Genomic DNA, 15,999 nt, shown 5'->3' with positions numbered 1-15,999 from the left:
TCTCTCACATCTCTCTCTCTCTCTCTCTCTCTCTCTCTCTCAAAAATCAATAAAAATACCCAGCTGGTGTGGCTCAGAGGTTGAGCATCGACCTATGAACCAGGAGGTCATGGTTCGATTCCTGGTCAGGGCACCTGCCCAGGTTGCAGGCTCGATCCCCAGTGGGGGGCGTGCAGGAGGCAGCCAATCCATGATTCTCTCTCTTCATTGACTAGAGTTGCTTGGCCAGCTGTCCTGCCCCCTGGTCAAACTCCCAGTCAAGGGGACAATTTGCATATTGGCCTTTTATTATATAGGATGTTTCTCGCTCTCTCTCCCTTCCTCTCTGAAATCAATAAAAATACATTTAAAAAAAAAGAATGTGACCTTCCTTGGAAACAGGATCGTTGCAGATTGGATGGAGATGTGTCCACAGGGCGGGCACAGTCTAAAGTGACTCGAGTCGTTAGAAAAAGGGGAAATTGGGGCTGAGGGCCGAGCACAGAGGGAAGACGCTTGCCTCTGAGGAGAGGCCGGGCCTGCCCCTCACGCAGTCCAGAGGGGCAGCCCTGGGACCCTCCAGCGCAGACACCCAGTCTCTGGCGGACACTAACCCTCCGAGTCCCTCTCTGCATTAGATGCAGGAGATTCTGGCATCTCAACCCTGTTTTGTTTCATTTTAAAACATGTTTTTATTGATTTCAGAGAGGAAGGGAGAGGGACCGAGAGAGAGAAACATCCATGATGAGAGAGAATCATGGATCGGCTGCCTCCTGCACGCCCCACACTGGGGATTGAGCCCATAACCCGGGCATGTGCTCTGAAGGGGAATTTCACCATGACCTCCTGGTTCATAGGTGGATACTCAACCACTGAGCCACACCGGCCACCCTGACTCCAGCCCCCAGGTGCCGGCTCAGCTGACCCAGGTGCGGCTCCCTGGGAACCCGCCCCCCACACACTCTGCAGGACTAAACCCCGCCTCCCGCAGTCAGGGGCTCTGCCTTCCCACTCTAGGTGCGACTTTGTGTTGGGACCTGACTTCCCCAGGTGTCAAAGGATGGGCTGGCCCGGGGGCTTTGAGGGGACTGAGTTTTCTCTTACAAAGTAACCCCTTCATTGGGTGTCATGACCGACCGGGTCTTCAGCTACGGAGACAACTTCATCCAATGAGGGGAGGCTGGTGGGGGGGAGGCGTTAGGGAAGCAGGGCATGGGGTCCTGCCCGGGGATCCTCAGTTCCCCATTTACGGCCTTGCAGCTCCCCGGGCCCCACGCGTGCCCTCCCGGCACGCCAGCTTTCCTGTAAGATGTGGGGAGGCCGCAGGCTCAATGTCTGTGGCTGTTTTGCAACAATCCGAATCCAGCTGTGTGTGGCTTTGGGCTCAGATCCGTGGCTGCAATGACAACCGCCGGGTGAGCAGTTAGGGACCTGAGCTCCTCACTGTCCCACTTCAGGTCCAGCTCTGCTTGAAGCCCCCTCCGCCCTCCCAGAAATCTTTTTTTTTTAAAATATATTTTATTGATTCTTTACAGAGAGGAAGGGAGTGGGATAGAGAGTTAGAAACATCAATGAGAGAGAAACATCGATCAGCTGCCTCCCGCACACCCCTCACTGGGGATGTGCCCGCAACCAAGGTACATGCCCTTGACCGGAATCGAACCCGGGACCCTTCAGTCCGCAGGCCGACGCTCTATCCACTGAGCCAAACAGGTCAGGGCTCTCCCAGAATTCTTGAATTCCTCCTGCTGCACCTGGGCCGTGGCCTGGAGGCTCTGGGCCCCGGAGGCTCTGGGCCCCAGAGACTGGCCTTCCCCAACATGTCATTCCTGGTGACCACAGGGAGCCACCAGGTGCCAAGGACTGCCACCTCCTTGTCCCTAAATAGGCCTGGGTGCTCAGGGCCTCTAGCCATCCCTGAACCAGGCCACCAACTCCAATTTTCTGGAAGGGCCGCGGTCTGACACCCATTTCAGAGATGATGGGAAGGAAGCCGAGTCACTCATAGACCCCACAGGAGGCCTGCGGCGGCTCAGGTGTTGGTAGGAGCCAAGGCACGTCCAGCTAACGCCGCGGGACACCCCCAGACCCGTTGGCCATGCTGCAAGCTTGGAGCTCCCCAGCCTTCCTTTCCTCCTTCTCCATGCAGTTGTTGGGCAAGCCCTTACCTCCCAGTGGAAAGAGATTTTGGCTCCATCCCCGCCCTTGGGAACCAGGCTGTGACTACCAGGGGCTAAAATGTAACAGATGTCCAGTTGACACAGTTAGAGAAATGCAACTGTTTCCAAACACAGTCCCAAGGGGGCCTGAGCCTGGCAGAGCAGAGACAGTGGTCTGGGAGGGCCCGTGGACTCAGGCCCGCAGCTGGGTGGTGGTAAATGATCTGAAGGGCTTGCCTGGGCCGACAGGTGTGGGGCTTCCTTATGGCCACCGGTGTGCCGCCTCAGGCCCTGAGATCCCCCACGCGTGCGCACACACACACACACACACACACACACACACTTCCCAGGAGGTTTGGGAAGCCCAGAATCACCCCTGCGAGGAGGTGGCTACCTGCCCAGCCCTAAGCCTCTCCTCCGAGGAGCCCTCCACCTCAGGTGGGGCTGGCACTCTGTCCGTGCCCCTTGTGAGCCTCTGGCTGTGGGGGTGGGTGGGGGTCTGCTTGCTGAGTCCCCTGGCCTCCTACTGTGGGCATGCAGGGCCTGGGGGTCTCCCTGAAGCCCTCTGCTGGCCCAGCTCTTTTCTTTAAATTTTTTTAAAAATATGCTTTTATTGATTTCAGAGAGGGAGAGAAACATCAATGATGAGAATCACTTATCGGCTGCCTCCTGCACACCCCACACTGGGGATTGAGCCTGAAACCCGGGCATGAGACCAGGAATAGAACCGTGACCTCCTTGTTCATAGGTCGATTCTCAACTCTGCACTGAACCACCCCGGCTGGGCAGGCCCAGCTCTTTGGGAGGCCTTGGGAGGTGGTGAAATTGCTGTTACATACAGCCTGGGTGGGGTGCCTGGTCTGTGGGAGGGGCCTGCCCCTTCCTCCTCCTGGCCGGGGTCCACCCAGGCCTGACCTCTCACCAGGAACTGAGGAAGTGAGCCAGGGTGGGACAGAGGTCTCCTGGTGGGTTGGGGCCACTTCCAGGTGCAGGGCCCAGATAAGTCCTGATGAGAGGAGCTTCCTCTTCAAAGCCATTGGCTTCACAAAAGGAGGGTTGGGCAGGGCCACCTGCTCTCCAAACGGACTCCCTGGGTGTCCGTGCCAGCCAAGGCCCCTGCCTCACTGCTGTGTGGGCCACAGGGGCTGTCCCCTGCCTCCACCTCCCTGGGGTGCAGAGGCCATTGGCCCTGATTGGGCATTGAGGGATGGGACCGTAGCCCTGGCCCTGCGGTCACCTGCTGCTGTCATGGGTGGGGGCGAGCAGACCTTTCACTGCAGGAAGGGCTGGCTCTGCAGGGCTAGGGCGATGTGCATCAGGATCTCAAAGCTCTGCACACGGGCCGGGCCAGTGTGGCTCAGTGGTTGAGCGTGGACCCATGCATCTGGAGGTCGGTGGTTCCATTCCCGGTCAGAGGGCGTGCAGGAGGCAGCCGATCCATGTTTCTCTCTCTCTAAAATCAATATATTAAGTAAAAAAGCTCTGCACACACACCAGCCCCCGAGGCGGGCAGCAAGCTCTACCCTGGGCGCCTCTACCCTGGGTGCCTCTACCCTGGGCGCCTCTACCCTGGGTGCCTCTACCCTGGGCGCCTCTACCCTGGGTGCCTCTACCCTGGGCGCCTCTACCCTGGGTGCCTCTACCCTGGGCGCCTCTACCCTGGGTGCCTCTACCCTGGGCGCCTCTACCCTGGGTGCCTCTACCCTGGGCGCCTCTACCCTGGGTGCCTCTACCCTGGGCGCCTCTACCCTGGGTGCCTCTACCCTGGGCGCCTCTACCCTGGGTGCCTCTACCCTGGGCGCCTCTACCCTGGGTGCCTCTACCCTGGGCGCCTCTACCCTGGGTGCCTCTACCCTGGGCGCCTCTACCCTGGGTGCCTCTACCCTGGGCGCCTCTACCCTGGGTGCCTCTACCCTGGGCGCCTCTACCCTGGGTGCCTCTACCCTGGGCGCCTCTACCCTGGGTGCCTCTACCCTGGGCGCCTCTACCCTGGGTGCCTCTACCCTGGGCGCCTCTACCCTGGGTGCCTCTACCCTGGGCGCCTCTACCCTGGGTGCCTCTACCCTGGGCGCCTCTACCCTGGGTGCCTCTACCCTGGGCGCCTCTACCCTGGGTGCCTCTACCCTGGGCGCCTCTACCCTGGGTGCCTCTACCCTGGGCGCCTCTACCCTGGGTGCCTCTACCCTGGGCGCCTCTACCCTGGGTGCCTCTACCCTGGGCGCCTCTACCCTGGGTGCCTCTACCCTGGGCGCCTCTACCCTGGGTGCCTCTACCCTGGGCGCCTCTACCCTGGGTGCCTCTACCCTGGGCGCCTCTACCCTGGGTGCCTCTACCCTGGGCGCCTCTACCCTGGGTGCCTCTACCCTGGGCGCCTCTACCCTGGGTGCCTCTACCCTGGGCGCCTCTACCCTGGGTGCCTCTACCCTGGGCGCCTCTACCCTGGGTGCCTCTACCCTGGGCGCCTCTACCCTGGGTGCCTCTACCCTGGGCGCCTCTACCCTGGGTGCCTCTACCCTGGGCGCCTCTACCCTGGGTGCCTCTACCCTGGGCGCCTCTACCCTGGGTGCCTCTACCCTGGGCGCCTCTACCCTGGGTGCCTCTACCCTGGGCGCCTCTACCCTGGGTGCCTCTACCCTGGGCGCCTCTACCCTGGGTGCCTCTACCCTGGGCGCCTCTACCCTGGGTGCCTCTACCCTGGGCGCCTCTACCCTGGGTGCCTCTACCCTGGGCGCCTCTACCCTGGGTGCCTCTACCCTGGGCGCCTCTACCCTGGGTGCCTCTACCCTGGGCGCCTCTACCCTGGGTGCCTCTACCCTGGGCGCCTCTACCCTGGGTGCCTCTACCCTGGGCGCCTCTACCCTGGGTGCCTCTACCCTGGGCGCCTCTACCCTGGGTGCCTCTACCCTGGGCGCCTCTACCCTGGGTGCCTCTACCCTGGGCGCCTCTACCCTGGGTGCCTCTACCCTGGGCGCCTCTACCCTGGGTGCCTCTACCCTGGGCGCCTCTACCCTGGGTGCCTCTACCCTGGGCGCCTCTACCCTGGGTGCCTCTACCCTGGGCGCCTCTACCCTGGGTGCCTCTACCCTGGGCGCCTCTACCCTGGGTGCCTCTACCCTGGGCGCCTCTACCCTGGGTGCCTCTACCCTGGGCGCCTCTACCCTGGGGGGCAGCATCCCCGCCTCCGCCTGGGCGCCTCCGTTGTCACCACCCAGATGCCTCCGCACGTTGCCTGCGGGCCAGGTTGCCCCGGTGAGGGCCGTAGAGTAGAGGCTGAGGAAGGTGTGCCTCCATAAGAAGGGGTGTCTCGTCCCTCGTGGGGGCCAGGGCCAGCTCTCGGTCCCTGAAGGACCTGTCCGACCACACTGCCCGTCCCCCTCCTGCCCCTTCGCGCTGCGCTTCTCCCCAGCAGGGCCCTCCAGCTGCTGGTGCTGGGCCACCCACGCAGCTCGCCCGCAGGTGGGCCCACGTCTGTCTGGCCCGTCACTCTCCCCTGCAGCTCGGCTCTGGCATGAGACCTGTGCCGGGTGGGTGAACGGACGAGCGAGCCAGAGGTGTCACTGAGGAGGTGACTCTCAGGCCGATGGGGTCTGAGGGCCGGCGGGGGCCATGATGTGCAGGCACAGCCGGGAGTGGCATCTAAACTCGTGTGGGCGGGTGGCTGGAGGGGGGACGAGAACCCCGTCAGAGCTGGTCACAGCTGGTCCCGTGCGGCAGGGAGAGGGTCTCGGTTCTGTGAGCTCACTGCGCTCTGGGGAGGGGGTCGGAGTGCCAGGCTCTGGAGGGAGGGCACCGAGCTGCCAGCAGGGGCTGGGCTCCGACTGCCTCTCACCAGCCCCTGACTGCAGCCACGGCCACTGGGCCTCAGTTTCCTCAGCAGACGGCGTGGATGCTGAACAGGCATCACGAAGGTCTCTTCCAGCTACAGTCGCAACTCCCTTCTGTCTCTTTCTCTCTCTCTCTTTTTTTTTTAAAGGAGCTCATGAGTTGGCATCATTTAAAAACACGTTTTAATTGATTTTTAGAGAGAGAGGAGGGGAGAGGGATAGAAACAAGGGTGAGAGAGAAACACAGTTGGCCGCCTCCTGCATGCCCCCTCCCGGGGATGGAGCCCCCAGCCCTGGGAATTGGACGGGTGACCACGAGGCCACACCTTGGGCCCTTCTGAGCCGCTTTCCTCAGTTACCCCCCTGGAGACCTTTCAGAGCCGCCCTCACGTTCGTCTGCTTCTGGCCGGCTGGCTGGGGACAGGGCACCCCAAGCGTGGGCAGCGCTGAGTGGCGCCAGCGTTTGTGAAACGCACAGGGAGTGAGCCAGTCCAGCGCCTCCATTCGCCCACCCTTCCTGACAGGCCCCAGGGCCACTGGATCAGCTCATGCGCTCAGCGTGCGGGAGCTAGTGAGCTGTTCTCCTTTAATTGGCGTTAAAAAAACGCTGTTTTTATTTAGTCCCACTTTTAAAATAATTCTTTATTTTTTTATTTATTAAAAATATTTTTATTGATTTCAGAGAGGAAGGGAGAGGGAGAGAGAGAATCATTGATTGGCTGCCTCCTGCATCCCCCTGCGGGGATCAAGTCTGCAACCCGGTCACGTGCCCCTGACCGGAAGTGAACACCCTTCAGTTGCTGCTCTAGCCACTGAGCCAAACCGGCTAGGCTTATAATTCTTTATTTTGAAACAAATACAGACTGATAGGCTGTTGCACAGAAATGGACAGGGTGTTGCCTTCACTCGGCCTCCCTAAGGTAGAAGTCTCCCTAACAGTACAGTTTCAACACCGGGACGCTGACACTGACATGGGCATATTCATACTTCACCAGTATTAGTGCACTGACATGCATCATGTGTGTGTGTGTGTGTGTGTGTGGCGGGGGCCCATGTGCTTCATCACGTGTAGCCTTGCGTGCGTTGCATAACCCCCGCTCCATCAAGATACAGAGCTGTTTTGCATGGCAGAGCTCCTGTGCTCCCCGTGTAGCTAGACCTCCCCCAGCCACCCGTCTGTTCTCCATCCCTGCATCCCACCCCAGGGGGCTGTGCGAGGCTGTGGTGTGTCCTGTGCGATGGGCTGTTCTCACCCAGCACTGTGCCCTGAGGCCCATCCAGGCCAGCGCCCTGACTGGCATTCCCTTCAGGCCATCGCGAGGAAGAAAGCACTGCTGAGATTGGGAGAGTGACAGTTACTGCTGTTTACTCCGTTATCGGGACTGCTGTTTGCTCTGACACGTGTGATATGTGGCGAAGGAGAGTCACATGCAGTTGACCCTTGAACAGTGCGGGCATTAGAGGCGCCGACCCCCGTGGGGTTGAAAATCTGCGTCTAACTTTTGATTCCCCAGAAACTGAACCACAGCTGTCCCTCAGCATCCCAGGGGGATTGGCTCCCGGACCCATGGGTACCCAAATCCGCGGATGCTCAAGTCCCTCATGTACAACGGTGTAGGTCCGGGTCTAGTCGGCCTCCACATCGTGGATGCCCAGCTGTGGATGTGGAGCCCAGGGACACGGAGGGCCGACTGTGTACGTGTTGAAAGAAGTCCGTGTTCAGTGGATCTGCGCTTGTGTTGTTCAAGGGGCACCGGCAGAACAATTAACGCGCGCCCTCTGCACCGCCAGGCCTGCAGGGAAGGGAGAAGTGATGGTCTTCATTCTTGGGAGACCAGTCCCGGTGCCAGGGGCAGACCTGCCGCTCATCCCCCCGCTGGGTGGTGTGGCCACGGTGCGGGGTCGCGCTTGGAGGCGGTTTCCTTCACGCCTCCCGGCGCTCCCCGCAGATGAAGGGAACAAGTGGAGGTGTAATTAGCCATTTGGCAAAACCCTGACCTCCCAGTTCCTGGAGAAAGCATGCGGTTTCGCTGCGGGCGCTGCTGACCTGGCGGAGGACCCTCAGCGCTCCCGTCCCTGCGTGTCGGCTGGAACGGCTCGGGGCATTGCGTTTCAGCATGACTAAAGTTTACAAAATGTTATTTGCTCATAGACGCATTGCATGAGTCAGACATTGGACATGGAGAAACGGAACATAAAAATTCAGATTCAGTGTAAACTTCCGTGTAAAAAATAAAATCGGCCCTTGATTTTCCTGCGTAGTAATAACCATCAGGATCAGAATTTGCCAGTCTGCTTTGTAACTTTTGAAGTTTGGAAAAAAAAAAAAAAGTAAGATTCATTTTAGTCTTGACTGTACGGTTTAAAAACGCTGACTTTTTGAAAAAGAATGCTCCTCTGGCATCTTTTCTTTTGCACTCTCATGCATAATCTGCGATTCTTAGAAGCTGATTAAGGAAGTCTGTGACGGAGAAGGGTGAGGGGGGTGGGCCCCCCGGCAGGGGAGGAAGGAAAGGTTTGGTCCAGTTGAACTTTTCTGCCCAGGCTGGTGGTTGCCGCTTCTAGGAGCGGCTGTGTGTCCTTCCCATGTCCCCCTGGCTGCTCTGAAGGGAGATAACTCTTTTGTGACAAGTGGTCATGTCCTGGCGATAAGTGTTCTCACGCTGGAGCCTTAGAATTGCTTTTCTTTCCTCTTAAAATGATTTTTACTCTGTTTTTTTGGCAGCAATGTGTGTCAGGATTTTGTTTTCGCAGAGTTATTGGAAAGACCATCTTTGTGGGATTCAATGGCATGTCCTTGGCTTTTAAAGTGTCAAATAGAGTCAGACCAGAGGGGCGGGTTTGAGGGGTTTGAACCAGCGTGACTGGGGAGCATGACTCTGGTGTGCGCTCCTGGGACGGGCCCTGAGCTCCTCGGGATCCTACCTTCTCGTTCCTGCAGGTTCTTGGGTGAGGCCGTCCTCCTGTCGTGCACATTTCAACACTTGGAGGGCTCCAGACACCGAGCGTCTATTTCTGTACGTCTCTGGCGGACTGGTTTGGCCAAGAGGCTGGCCCTGCGCTGCCCCACAGCTCTGTGTGGCCGCCCTGGCCGTGCGGTGTTCACCAGGTGCTTCCAGGATGCGCGGTGGTGGCCACACACTGTGCTTCCTCCGAAAGCCTGAGCGTGTGGAATTCTGGGACATTTGGGCTTAGGTTTTGGATCTGGAATGCTCCTGGGCCTGTTATGTGACCTACTGTGTGGGGTTCAGAGAAGTGTCCCCCTGAGGAGCTCAGACGTGCACTCACCTTGATCGAGCACCTCCTGAACACACAGGAGAGGAAGAGGCACCAGGTGGACGCGGTGGGCCCTGGCCCCAGGGGTTCTTTGGTTTAGAGGTGGGCAGGTCCTAGAGGGAGGGCAGAGGGAATGAGGGAGGCGGTCCCAAGTCAGACCTTGGAGTGCTTCCTGTTGGCCTGTGGCCTTTAGTCTTTTTCTGTGGAAGTGTGTCTACCCCCTCCTACCCCATCCAGTGTGATGACACGCACGCAGGGCACACAGGCACAGCCCTCGGGTCTCGCCCTCACTGGTCAGCACGGTCGGGCCTGACCGAGAGCAGTATGCTTCATCGTGAACCCGGGGCGGGGGTGGGGGAGCGGTCAGCCACAGAGGGCGGGGCATGGAGCAAGTTAACGGAGGTTCCCAGCTTCACATGAACGGATGCTACTCACAGGCAAACAGAGGGCAACTGGTGGCCAACACTCCATGGCAAAGCTGTATGTACCTGCCGATCCTGCGTTCGCCTTCTTCCCGTCTTCCTGACTACGGTGTGAAAGCTGACATGGCTGAAATGTCATGAGATGCAGCCTGTGCCGTCGTGTTGAGGAGAATTTCTGGCCAGAAGTTCAAGCGGTGCTCCCCGTGGAGGTGGGCGCTGAGGCTGAGCTAGAACGGGCTCCTGTGCTGCGGTCCAGGGGCCGGAGGGTCCGGCCCAGAGGCAGGAAGTGGCCTGTTCTCCACCGGAGACTGAGTTGGGAAGAGGACCCGAGTGTGGCGACAGTGAGGGCACGTGGGGGAAAGGGAGGCGAGTCCTAGCCTTGCCCAACGTGCTGCCGTGCCCACCGGTGCAGTTGACTCTGGTCCCACCTGCCTCCACACATCACTTCCTGCCAACCCTTCATCGTTTTCCTTCCGTGTTGTTGGCAGAGAGGAGCGAGGTGGGGCACCGTCACCCAGGAATGAGAGTGTAGGCAGTGGGTCAGGGAGCTGCTGGGTGGGTCCAGTGCCTCTTCTGTGGGGGTGGGTTCGGCAGATTGAAGAAGGGCAGGGAGGCCTGGCCGGGTGGCTCAGTGGGTTAGGGCACATACAAGAAGCAACCAATGGATGCGTGAATCAGCGCAAAAACAAGTTAGTGTTCCTTTCTCTCTCTCTCTCTCAAAAAAAATTTTTTTTTTTTAAAGAGCTGCTGGCTGTGCTGGCTGTGGTCACACTCCCCCAGGGGTGCGGACAGCCCCTGGTTCAGTCCCCTCTCCCACCTTTGCCCGCTGGGGCCTGCAGAGCCTGAGGTCTCAGCCCAGTGAGGTGGGTGGTGCACCGTCCTGGTCCTCGGAGTTGGGACGCTGACCTTTCTTCCCACGGCCGTGAGGTGTGCCTGCGGGTGGCTGAAAGGAGGCCAGCATCCCCGGGGGCCGCCTGGTGTTTGTTTCGTCCTGTCGGGTGCTTTTCTTACTTTAAAATCCTTCTGGGGGCGACCAGGGCTCTACTCAGAGGGGGTGCCTGGAGCACTTAGCCCCCTGAGGCTGCGTAGGGGGTTTAGGTTTGCATTTTCTGTGGCCAGCCCTCCTCCATGGGATGTGGTTGAGAGAGCAGCTTGGAAAGCACTAAAAACAACACTGAATTGATGTTGACTGTCTTTTAAAATAGCCAATAGAGAATCATAGCAAGAAAATTACTATTTTGGAACATTTTTGAATTGCATTTATTGCTCTTGAAAAATACAGTTCTGTAGTTTTTTTCTCTCTTTTTAAAAATTGATTTTTAGAGAAAAGGGAGAGGGTTAGAGAGACAGAAATATCAATGAAAGAAAGATGATCAATCAGTTGCCCGCTGCATGCTCTAACCACTGAGCCACCGGCCAGGGCGGAAACCACCATTTCATCTCGTCTGTGCAGGTTTCTCGTTGCCTGAGGTGGGAGGGTCAGTCCTATGGTTACACTGGCTTCTGAGGAGCATCTGGGCTGGTGTTAGAGCAGGAGACAGGCAGTCACTGTGGCGTGAGTGCAGGTCACCACCAGGTGGTCACACTGCCACACGTCTCCTTCCTGTGGGCAGGTGTGCTCCCGGCACCAGCCCTTCCTGTATGCACCTGAGCTGCATGGGACACTTGACATTAGTATTTGGTTCTCCTCTCTACCGACGGGGAAACTGAGGCGCAGGAGCCCAAGGCCACCTGACTGCCTAGGAGGTGGTAGAGACCATGGAGACCCACGTCTCTCGGAACCCCAGTGCTGGGCTAGTTCTGCCAGAGGGGCCAGCGGGTGGGTCGGGGAGGACTGAGCTGGAGAACCTGATGTGGGGGTTAATGGGGGTGACTGGGAACCGGGAGTCTCACCGCACTGAGTTTTGCTATAGAGCAGTGGTTCTCAACCTTGGCTGCACATTAGAATCACCTGGGCATCTTTTTAAAATCCTGATTTCTGGGCCTCATCCTCCGGAAATTCTGTTTCTTTGTTATGGGGAGGGGGCCACAACATTAGTAACAAAGAAACAGAATTTCCGGAGGATGAGGCCCAGAAATCAGGATTTTAAAAAGATGCCCAGGTGATTCTAATGTGCAGCCAAGGTTGAGAACCACTGCTGTAGCGGAAAGAGGAGCTGCTGACCGCTGAGGGCACAGGGTGTGGCTCTCTGTGGCCCCAGCAAACCAGGCAGCGCTGCGCTCTGTCGTGCAGCTGGGAGCCGCCCACTGGGCCCAGCAGGACCTGAGCCCGTCCCTCTGGAGACTTGGGTGTGGCTTCCGCCCAGTCCCTGCTCCCAGCGGCAGACGGGCCACATTCCTTCTCAGGCCCCCAAGGCCCCTCCAGTGAACCCCCTTCTAGCCATGGATTTCTGACATGTCAGCCACATCCCCTGCCTCCAGGCAGTTCCCTGTAGGTAAGGGCTCATCTGATTAGACCAGGCCGCGGCCCACGCCCACGAGACCAGCTGACTCCCTGCTTTAGTCACCTTGCCGGGCTCCTGTTGCCCTGGCAGGTAACTCACAGGATCCTTGCCTTAAGGTTAATTCACTCTTCAACAAGCTTACTGAGCGCTGAAAACAGCGAAGCAGCAAGGATACCCTCACGTGTCTTACTTTGAGTGAGGAAAGGAAAGTGAACAGTGTGACAGAGGACCTTCCAAACTACATTCAGAGGAAACAAAGCAGGGGAAGGGGTGTGCCGGGCCCTGCAGTGCTGGCCGCTGGGTAGGGAGGCCGGTGTGGCTGCAGCAGGAGTTGGGAGAGACCTGGGTGGAGGGGAGAGGCAGGAGCCAGTGGAGGGTGAGCAGGGGGGCTTAGCCTCAGAAGGGTCCTCTCACGGCCGCCGTGTTGAGGGCAGGGGAGAGGAGGGAAGGTAGGAGGCGAGTCAGGAGGTCTGAACTAGGTGAGAAAGGTGAGGACTCCTGGGAAGTGGGGGACTAGAGCCTGTTTGCAGGCTGATGAGGAGAAGGGCCAGGAGGAAGTGGAGGGGTGAGAGAGGCAGAGGGGCAGGTGGAGGTGGGAGGAGGGAGCAGGGTCCCAGCTGCCAGTAAGGGGCGAGGTGGAGGAGAAGCAGATAGGCGAGCTGGTGGGCCTCCTTGGCTGCAGGTGTGAGGCCAGCCTGGCGACTGGGGGGGTGGGTTCCCAGGCGCCTCGCTGTGCAGGCTCAGGTGCCAGCTGGCCAAGAGCTGCGTTTGGCGGGGAGGGGTTCGCTCAGCAGGTGCAGTGATGGAGGAGGAGGGGCGGGCTGATGATGTGCTGGGGCTGAAGCGGGCCAAGAGGACCGGAGGGAGAGACATAGTGGGTCGTGGGTCCTGGGGGCAGTGGGTGTTGGGAGTTTGCACCTGGTGGAGGAGCTGAGAGGTCGGGGCTGGTGGGCGCCTGCATTGGAGTGTGCGGGGGTGACTGTTGGAGGGGCTGGGGTGGGGACCGGACCACCTGAGGAGCCGTGGTTGGCGGTGGGGGGGTGGTCATATGCCGAAGTATTTATCACGAAGGGTGGGGAGAGGGGTGCTGTAGTAGTAACTGGGCAGGTCTTCCCAGTTGTACGCATTTTTGTCCTTTTGTTGTTCTAGTCTTGTCCCCAATTAAATGTTTTAAAAAATGTAAAATCTGAGAATGTAGTTTAAGCAGTTGACTGAACACGTGACCCTCCTCGTCCCATCCTGGCCCTCAGAGTCAGTCATTCTCATTTTATAGCCCTTTCTTCTCTCATCTTTAAGATGTGATTGCTTACCAGTTCTAAGTCATATGTTCATATGGCCGATGAGTGTCCCCCCTAATCATGGTTTATTGATTTCGTGCTGTGGAAGATGAAGCTGTAACTTACCTGAGCTTCCTTCTCCCGTTCTCTAATGCAGGGGTGGGGAACATCCGGCCCGGGGGCTGTAGAAGGTCCGCAAAACCAGCCCTGCCAAGGCATTGGGGGGAGTTAATTACATGTTGGATGTTCTATAGCAGGCTCATGTGTAAGTTGGTAATTTTGTGTGGCCTGTGAATGATGTCATAACTATCCAAATGGCCCTTGGCAGGAAAAAGGTCCCCCACCCCTGCTCTGATATGTTGCAGTATTTGATCGCATTAATGAATAGCATTTAATTCATGTCTGAAAATACTCTTCTCAGTCGAGAAGGGCTCAACTTTTAATTTCTTGGAGTTAGCTGTTGCCTTTGCTTGGTTATTTTTTGAGGCACCTGTTGCCCTGCAGCCCCCGTTTTGGGACGTGACTGTGACAGCCTCTGTGTGGGGGGACAGCCAGGCAGCCTCAGTCCCCACCCTGTTGGGCACGCCCTGCTGGATGGGCTGCTCTGGGACTTCCGGCCACCGTGGAGGGTCTCGCTTCTGGCTGGACCTTTTCTTTGGGGGAACCCAGTTGTCTGTGCTCTGGGCCTGGGTGCGTCTGTACTCAGTGGGGGTGGATGTCCTGGTGCAGCTGAGAAAGATGATGCAGGAGCTGATACAGTTTTGAGATTTTGCATTTTTGAAAGTATTTATTACTTTCACACTTGATTGGCTGGGGTAGAAGTCCAGGCTGGGAGTGGCTCTCCCTGGCCCAGTGGTCTGGATGCGAGGACGCTGTGGCCAGGCGTGGCCAGGGCGGCCATACTCACTCTGGAAACTCGTGCTCTGGGTTTGGGTTGTTTTTTGACAATTTCCTTTCACCTGCTCTTGTTCAGTAATCTGCTGATAGTAGACATTCGGGCCTCTTGCCTTACATTTTCTGAACGTTTTCTCTCATTTTTCATTCCTCTGTCTTTGTGGTGCTCTGTTTCCTGAGGCTCAGCTTGGTCCTCTGGCCCTGGTTTTGGAGTTTGGATTTCTGCTCTCACTTTCAATTCGAGGGCTTCCTTATTGTCCGAGGCTCCTTCTTCGGTGGCATCTGCCCTTAAAGCCGTGTCTTCTCTTGTTCTTGTCAGAGCGCTGGCTGTTTTGGAGTGTCCTCTTCTCATGGCCTCTGTGGGGACCCTCTCTTAGGCTTGTTGTGGTCTCTGGCTCATGCGGAGGGCCCTTCTGGACGCCCGTTGGTTGGTGTCCGTCCACTAATAGGTGCCAGCATGGCCAGCATGGGCAGGGCTCCGGCAGGGCTCCCGGCATGGTGCCAGCGGAGGGTCCCTGCAGCCGTCCTCGGAGCAGCCCCAGTCTCGCCTGGTTGCGGGGGAGGTGGTGGGTCAGCCTGCTGCTGTTCTCGAGAGGTGTCTCCATCAGCGAGCTCGCCATGCACCGTGCTTTCCCTGGTGCGCTGCCTTGCGCCCAGCCCGGCACCCGGTCTCACTGGGTTTGGCACGTCTGTGTTCCTGCTGGGGTTGGGGCCTGATTCAGGGTCTGGGGCGGGGCCTGCTGCTCCTTTCATGGACGTCCAGCCTCTGCTCCTGACGCTGCTCCTCAGGCACCTGGCACCTCCAGTTCCCCATCCCTTCAGGCCTCTGTCCGACCCCTCTTCCCCCCGCAGGCAGCTGGGTCCCAGTTAGGCTGAGTCACTTATTGCATGGCCAGCTCTGTCCAGTGTCCAAAGTTGTGATACAGTCTTCTCCTTTTCAATATGGTTTTGACTAATTTTCTATATTACACACACACACACACACACACACACACACACGCACGTGCGTGCGCACGCACACGCCTTCATGACCATAAGGCCATTGCTTATACTTTGGATTAATCACTGCGTGAGAGAAGGCCTTGGGAAAGAATAATTTAACTTTTTGTACTTTTTCTTTTTAGTTTTAAATGAAGTAATAGCACCTTTTATTCAATCTAATTTGGACAGCAGTTCTCATCGTAGAGCTTGTTCGTGTGTTTCTAATGGAATTTTAAAGAGAACGTGGGATTCTGGGGCATTTTCTCTGGGTCTTACCTGAAGCAAGCACGCGGAGGCCTCGTTTCCCGCTGCGCAGAGCGGGGCCTGCTCCTATGGGGGAGTGCGCGTCTCTGAAACCCAGGACTCAGAGCGAGGAGGTGGGCGCCGGAGGGCTTGTCTCCTACACGCCATCTGGGCGGCCAGCAGTTGCTTGCCGGTAACGGGATGCAGTGAGTGGAAGTTTCTTTGTGGTTGCCCAGTATCGATCGCCACTGCTGTTGGTCATGAGTCACCAGAGGAGTTTGGATATCTAAATTGCCAGAGTTACTTTAGACCCTGAACTTCAACTTTTAAAAATAGAAATGTCCTTTAGAACCTGCTTCCTGGTGGACAGGACGAGGGACCCCAGGAGGCCTCTGAGGGTGCTGCCTGGGACCCACCTTCTGAGGGGAGAAACTGGGTGACGAAGAGCTGGTTCTGCTCAGGACGTGGGGCCAGTGCAGTTGGAGTGCGGGGCTGTGGGG

At 58.0% G+C, this 15,999-nt stretch overlaps 1 long non-coding RNA gene across 1 annotated transcript; it reads right to left on the bottom strand.

Annotated features, from left to right (window-relative positions):
* Positions 1-10,964: 10,964 nt before the first annotated feature.
* On the bottom strand, positions 10,965-15,741 carry LOC102259062. The gene is made up of 3 exons (XR_313185.2): positions 15,533-15,741; positions 13,508-13,588; positions 10,965-11,179 (listed from the first exon to the last, which is right to left on the bottom strand). It is a non-coding gene; the product is annotated as an uncharacterized LOC102259062 (long non-coding RNA).
* Between the last annotated feature and the right edge of the window lie 258 nt (positions 15,742-15,999).

The sequence above is a fragment of the Myotis brandtii genome, unplaced genomic scaffold (assembly GCF_000412655.1).
Source record: "Myotis brandtii unplaced genomic scaffold, ASM41265v1 scaffold1236, whole genome shotgun sequence".
In the NCBI taxonomy this organism is placed as follows: Eukaryota; Metazoa; Chordata; class Mammalia; order Chiroptera; family Vespertilionidae; genus Myotis; species Myotis brandtii.
Note: the sequence above shows the minus strand (reverse complement) of the source record. Positions and strands in the feature narration are given on the sequence as shown.